Here is a 7,624-nt window from a genome sequence, read left to right as displayed (position 1 = left end):
GTGTGCACACCTGCATGTGTGTGTATTCATGTGTGTGCCTGTGCGGGTCTGCATGTGTGTGTGTGTGCGTGCATGCCTGTGTGTGTATTCGTGCGTGTGCACGTGTATGTCTTCATGTGTGTGCTGCCATTACCGTCCTCACCTCTGGGTCCAGCACCCCCACGTCTCCTCAGGCCAAGGACCCAGGTGAGAGAGAGCTGGATGTCCTGGGTGCTCCGTGTGGCAGACTGTGGCTAGAGCGCTGGGTCTTGGAGTGGAAGGCCCTGCCAGGGCAGGTAGGCTGCTGGGTCCTTCCTGCCCTCCTGCCCATGAGGCCCGAGGCTGGGGGATCATGCTGCTGCTCAGAGCCAAGGGCCAGAGCAGGGCCGAGACAGACCTGACCCTCATCCCTCCACATGAGGCAGAAAATGAGTCACGTTTTACAGGGCAGGAGAGTGAGGCTCAACTAGCAGAGGGGCCACGAAGACCACGGAGGCAGTGAGCAGCAGGAACACGAGGCAAACCAGCTCCCTCCCTCCTCCATGGCCTCAGCTCGCCCAGACGGGAGGCTTCTGCTCAGAAGGACTGCGGGGTGACTCGGCCAATACGAAAGAGCCAAGGCATCCGAACCTTCTCAAAAACTTCTTCCCCAGAGACAAGCACTATGAAGGGCTGGTCCTCAGCTTTGGGGATGAGAGCTCTTGGCCATGAGAGCTCGGCTGAGCCCGAACCCCATGGAATCCAGAGAAATGAAGCATATTATGAAACTGAGCATGGATCTAAGACATACGAGTAATCTGCCTGCTTGACTCCTGAGGCGCTTTTCTCAAGGCCCCGACGCCCTCCTGCAGGGATTTTCCGGAATGACCCCCATGCTTGCTGAGGCAGACGAGTCCCTGTGACATCCTGTCTGCCTGCAGGAGCCTCCAGAGAGGTTAAGTTTGTCTGAGTTGTGAACAAAGGATATTTGGTTCTACAGAGAAGGGACAAGACTTCATTTGACTAAGAAAGATTTTTAGAAGAGAAGATTATATTTCTTAAGTCATAACAATGTGAGGATTTAAAAAAAAAAAAAACTAAGGAATTAGCTCTATTCTTACTTCACCAAGACATTTTTTCTAAAATTTCGACTGAGACACCCAGCAGTCAGAACCAAGATAGACCTGGTGGTGCTTTTTGCTCATGAATCAGTGCCTGCATGGAAGGTCATCAAATTGAGCCACTCCGAACCCAGTTCTTAAGCATCCGTTGCACGCTGTCTCAACCAGGCTTCATGAGAGGATGGAGCGCCCAGGGCACGAAGTGAGCGGCTGTTTCTGGGTCTGCCTGAAGGCACAGGTCAGCACCAACACAGCAGGGACGCAGGTCCCTGAGTCGGGTGTCAGGGCTCAGCACTCTCACCCCGCAGAGAAGGCTGGTATGTTACAGCCTCTGCAAGAGTGACTGTCTGGGGCGCATCCGAGTTCATCAGGAGAACAACCTAGATTCCTGACTCTTCAGTTTCTAGGTAACAGACCCAGAGACCACAGACCACTCTCTCCTGCCTGCACTGAGGCCGCTAATGCAGTCAAGGGCACAAGAAGGGAGAAGGAGCTTCCTGAGCTCTGGTTTAAAGGCCTGGATCTTAGGTTACTGATGCTGAAGCCGAAGCCCCAATACTTTGGCCACCTGATGTGAAGAGCTGACTCATTAGAAAAAAACCTTGATGTTGGGAAAGATTGAAGGCAGGAGGAGAAGGGGACAACAGAGGATGAGACGGTTGGATGGCATCACTGACTCATGGATGTGAGTTTAAGCAAACTTTGGAAAATAATGGAGGACAGGGGAGCCTGGTGTGCTGCAGTCCACAGGTTTGCAAGGAGTCAGACATGACTGAGCGACTGAACAACACAAAATTCATACAACCAGTGGGAAAGAGTCAGGCTACTTCACCTCGTGGTTCTAGAAATAATGGGCTTATATCCCCAGGCTAAGCTCTTAGACATTTCTGTCTATACCCACTAGACAAGAAATCTCTGGGCAAAAGGTGCCACCAAGGCATCGTGACCCAGATAAGCACGATGGTGTGATCACTCACCTAGAGCCAGACATCCTGGAATACAAAGTCAAAAGGGCCTCAGGAAACATCCCTATGAACAAAGCTAGTGGAGGTGATGGAATTCCAGCTGAGCTTTTTCAAATCCTCAAAGATGATGCTGTTAAAGTGCTATGCTCAATATGCCAGCAAATTTCAGAAAACTCAGAAGTGGCCACAGGACTGGAAAAGGTCAGTTTTCATTCCAATCCCAAAAAAGGCAATGCCAAAGAATTGTACACATTCCACATGATAGCAAAGTAATACTCAAAATTCTCCAAGCTAGTTTTCAACAGTACATGAACTGAGAACTTCCAGATGTTCAAGCTGGATTTAGAAAAGGCAGAGGAACCAGAGATCAAATTGCCAACATCTGTTGGATCATAGAAAAAGCAAGAAAGTTCCAGAAAAACATCTACTTCTGCTTCATTGACTACACTAAAGCCTTTGACTGTGTAGATCACAACAAACTGTGGGAAATTCTTAAAGAAATGAGAATACCAGACCACCTTATCTTCATCCAGCGAAACCTGTATGCAGGTCAAGAAGGAACAGTTAGAATGGAACATGGAACAATGGACTGGTTCCAAATTGGGAAAGGAGTACATCAAGGCTGTATATTGTCGCCCTGCTTTTTTAACTTATATGCAGAGTACATCATGTGAAATGCCAGGCTGGACAAAGCACAAGCTGAAATCAAGATTGCAGGGAGAAATATCAATAACCTCAGATATCCAGATGACAGCATCCTTATGGCAAAAAGTGAACAGGAACTAAAGAGCCTCTTGATGAAGGTGAAAGAGCAGAGTGAAAAAGCTGGCTTAAAACACAACATTCAAAAACCTAAGATCATGGCATCTAGTCCCATCTGTTCAGTTCAGTTCAGTCGCTCCATCGTGCCTGACTCTTTGCAACCCCATGAATTGCAGCACACCAGGCCTCCCTGTCCATCACTAACTCCCAGAGTTCACTCAGACTCACGTCCATCAAGTCAGTGATGGATGACACATCCAACCATCTCATCCTCTGTCATCCCCTTTTCCTCCTGCCCTCAATCCCTCCCAGCATCAGAGTCTTTTCCAATGAGTCAACTCTTCCCATGAGGTGGCCAAAGTACTGGAGTTTCAGCTTTAGCATCATTCCTTCCAAAGAACACCCAGGACTGATCTCCTTCAGGATGGACTGGTTGGATCTCCTTGCAGTCCAAGGGACTCTCAAGAGTCTTCTCCAACACCACAGTTCAAAAGCATCAATTCTTCGGCGCTCAGCCCTGTTCACAGTCCAACTCTCACATCCATACATGACCACTGGAAAAACCATAGCCTTGACTAGATGGACCTTTGTTGGCAAAGTAATGTCTCTGCTTTTGAATATGCTATCTAGGTTGGTCATAACTTTCCTTCCAAGGAGTAAGCGTCTTTTAATTTCATGGCTGCAGTCACCATCTGCCCTGATTTTGGAGCCCAGAAAAATAAAGTCTGACACTGTTTCCACTATTCCCCATCTATCCGGCATCACCGGATGCCATGATCTTCATTTTCTGAATGTTGAGCTTTAAGCCAACTTTTTCACTCTCCTCTTTCACTTTCATCAAGAGGCTTTTTAGTTCCTCTTCACTTTCTGCCATAAGGGTGGTGTCATCTGCATATCTGAGGTTATTGATATTTCTCCCGGCAATCTTGATTCCAGCTTGTGCTTCTTCCAGCCCAGCGTTTCTCATGATGTACTCTGCATAGAAGTTAAATAAGCAGGGTGACAATATACAGCCTTGACATACTCCTTTTCCTATTTGGAACCAGTCTGTTGTTCTATGTCCAGTTCTAACTGTTGCTTCCTAACCTGCATATAGGTTTCTCAAGAGGCAGATCAGGTGGTCTGGTATTCCCATCTCTTTCAGAATTTTCCACAGTTTATTGTGATCTACACAGTCAAAGGCTTTGGCATAGTCAATAAAGCAGAAATAGATGTTTTTCTGGAACTTTCTTGCTTTTTCCATGATCCAGCGGATGTTGGCAATTTGATCTCTGGTTCCTCTGCCTTTTCTAAAACCAGCTTGAACATCTGGAAGTTCATGGTTCACGTATTGCTGAAGTCTGGCTTGGAGAATTTTGAGCATTACTTTACTCGCGTGTGAGACGAGTGCAATTGTTTTTCATTCCAATCCCAAGAAAGGCAATGCCAAAGAATGCTCAAACTACCGGTCCAATCACTTCATGGCAAATAGATGGGGAAACAATGGAAACAGTGACAGACTTTATTTTGGGGGGCTCCAAAATCACTGCAGATGGTGACTTCAGCCATGAAATTAAAAGAGCCTTGCTCTTTGGAAGAACAGCTATGACAAACCTAGACAGTGTATTAAAAAGCAGAGACGTTACTTTGCCAACAAAGGTCCATCTAGTCAAAGCTATGGTTTTTCTAGTAGTCCGGCTGAGCACCGGAGAACTGATGCTTTTGAACTGTGGTGTTGGAGAAGACTCTTGAGAGTCCCTTGGACTACAAGGAGATCTAATCCATCCATCCTAAAGGAAATCAGTCCTAAATATTTATTGGAAGGACTGATGTTGAAGATGAAGCTCCAATACTTTGGCCACCTGATGGGAAGAGCTGACTCATTAGAAAAGACCCTGATGCTGGGAAAGATTGAAGGCAGGAGGAAAAGGGGACGACAGAGGATGAGATGGTTGGATGGCATCACTGGCTCAATGGACATGAGTTTGAGTAAGCTCTGGGAGATGGTGAAGGACAGGGAAGCCTGGCCTGTTGCCTTTGATGGGGTCCCAAAGAGTCGGACACAACTGAGTGACTGAACAATGACAAGGCAGCGGTGATATGAGGACCTCGTGGCTGAGTGACACCAAGCATAGCCTCATGCAGAGCATCCGTGACAAAGCCAAATAGAGCAAAATAAATCCTAGTCAGTACCAGGCTCAGATCACGCTGGAAGGACGCCATCACCCAGGCAGGGAAGGGACGCAGAGGCCAAGGGCCGCCCTGCGCGAGGGCTCACCTCTCCCTGCCAGCCCTGCGCCTCTGACATCTGGGCCAGAGCTCTCCTGCTGCGAGGACGTCGGGGGTGCCCGTCCATGTCCCTCCCTCCCTGCTCAATTCCATGCTGCTACAGAACACAGCAGTGATCTGGGCAAACAGTTACATCTTGAATCCTACTCTTCACAGCTGGCTCATGGTATTAGAGTCATTTACAGAGCTCTCAGGGCTGGGACCAGATCATGTTTGGATCGATCTCGCAGCTCACACAGGGCCAGGGGTTTAATGGGTGCCCGCTGATGGGTCGATCGTTGTCACTAAACCTTCTGAAGATTCATTAGCATGAGAGTCCTTTACCCTAAATGACATCCTTCCCTTCTGCTCACAGAATACGTCAGTGTCTCATGGAGACCCAAAACTTGAGTATGGGGGCCACTTCCCCGAATTCTTTTTCCAAATACCTTATTTTAAAACGTGGTCCCTTTTGAAAGAACAAGTGTGGTTGTCTAGCTGGAATTCTTTCCCGTGGGGAAACCGCTCCCCCAAACTAAGCCTGCCCTGTCCACTTCATCCAGACGCAGCCCACCCTGGACTCCTTCTCCACCCTCACCCACACGAGGCTGTCTGCTTCCTCTGCAGGCATGAGACCCAAACCAGGCCAAGAACGGCCTCCTGACTTTGGGCAGAACTAAAACGTGAGAAGTCGCTTCTCGGCGCTGGGTGAGGTCTGGCAGCCAGCGGGTACCTCGCTGCTTCCCAGGTGGCACTCGTGGTAAGAACCCGCCCGCCAACGCAAGAGACATAAGAGATGTGGGTTCGATCCCAGGGTCGGGAAGATTCCCTGGAGGAGGGCATGGCACCCCACTGCAGTGTTCTTGCCTAGAGAATCCCATGGACAGACGAGCCTTGCGGGCTGCAGTCCATGGGGTCGCAGAGACCCGGATACGACCCAAAGCGACCACAAGCATGCATGCAGTCACCTCAGTGCCCCCTGGAGAAGCCCATTTCAGGCTGAAGCCCAGCAGAGCTGAGGTGGGGGCATGTGAGGGCAGCAGAGCTGTGCCTGAAGCCCGTTCCCCTGACATCTTTCTCGCTTGGCAGGATGGAGAAAGCCAACTGGCTCTCCACCCTGCAGTAAGCCACACACCCGAGATTCCTGGTGAGATGCGTGTCCTGCAGGACGCCAACGCCTGGAAGCCAGCAGCTCATGTCAACACCATCCTTCCACAGGCCCCATGAACCAGCGTCAACAGGGCGACCGTTTCTGGGGAATAAAATAGAGAGGGTATCCTTCAGTAGGGTTTTGGTAGAGTTTAACAGGAGGATTCCAGTCACCTTTACTTTTCAGGATAAACTTCGAGTGTTCACATAAAGGTCATTCCAGCGGGATCTGTTCTGCCTTTGCCTTGCTGTGACCCAGTGTAATTGATTCTGTAATTGATGGAGTCTCACGTGCTAGGAATTTAAACTGAGAAAATGGAAATAGACAGAACTAGGGTCAGGGAGGGCAAACGGAAGCAGAGGCCCTAGAAACCCTTCCAGGACCACGTCCGCACAGCAGTCAGCCCGCACCGGGGGTGCTTGTCCCAGCTCTGCTCTTGTTCTCGTCTTAGAAAGCTCTGCACCCCTTTCCACGGGGCCCCTGGCATCGCAAAGCTGAGACTGCGCTGTGATTGGACACAGAGGATCCAGGCAGCAGGGACCTCTTGGGGGCCGAGGTGATGGAGGAGACCCCACTCCAGGGGCTACACAGACAGCTAAGCCCCAAGGCAGCCTGCCTGCCCTTCAGCCACCTGAGAGGAGGGTTACGGTGACATCACTCCCCTAGGCCTCCGTCTGCACTCCTGCGCCTCCGTGCCCCAGGGCCCGCTGGGGGTGCTCACAGAGCCCCTGTGCCAGTGAGGAGCCGGCCCGTCCCCCCGCTGGGCCCACCTCTCCACCTCGCCGCCTTTCTCGACCTCTCTGTGCCTGCTGCTGAGAACTTAACAGTTGTCTGGACAGAAAATAAAAGTAGGGCACCTGGGTGAAGAGGCAGCTTGATGGAGAGAGGCAGAGGTGTTTAGTGGAGGTGGGGAAGGGGGCGGCGCAGAGCCCAGCAGAGGCTCAGAGGCCTCCCTGCCGTGCCCACTCAGCCCCGGCAACCCCACCGCTCTGCTGCTTTGCGAGGCACCCCCTTTCCGTGTGTGCGATTCCGGTTCCAGTGATGTGCTGGGTGGCTTATCTTCAGCAGTGACAGGGGTGCGTAACCGAACCCTGGGCTCTAAAGGACATCTTTACTGCTCACCCATCACACATCCGCCAGGCAGTCTGCTGATCTCGGCTGGGCTCAGCCACGCTCTGAGACCCCCGCCTGCTGTGTGGTCCGGCCCAGCCAGAGGACTCAGCTTCCTCCACATGCCCCTCACCACCCTCCGGCCAGCTGACCTGACATGTTCTTAGAGCAGGGGCCAGAGGAAAGGGCCAAGCTGGAAGGAAGTCACTCCACCTGTGCCTCTGAGGACATCAGGGTGCTCTGTGCCACTGCCAGGCAAGTGAAACGGTGGCCAAGTCAGTGGCAGAGAGGAACGAGACCGTTCAGAGAAG

Source organism: Bos indicus, chromosome 8 (genome assembly GCF_029378745.1).
Source record: "Bos indicus isolate NIAB-ARS_2022 breed Sahiwal x Tharparkar chromosome 8, NIAB-ARS_B.indTharparkar_mat_pri_1.0, whole genome shotgun sequence".
Taxonomy (NCBI): domain Eukaryota; kingdom Metazoa; phylum Chordata; class Mammalia; order Artiodactyla; family Bovidae; genus Bos; species Bos indicus.
This window is presented reverse-complemented; position numbering follows the sequence as displayed.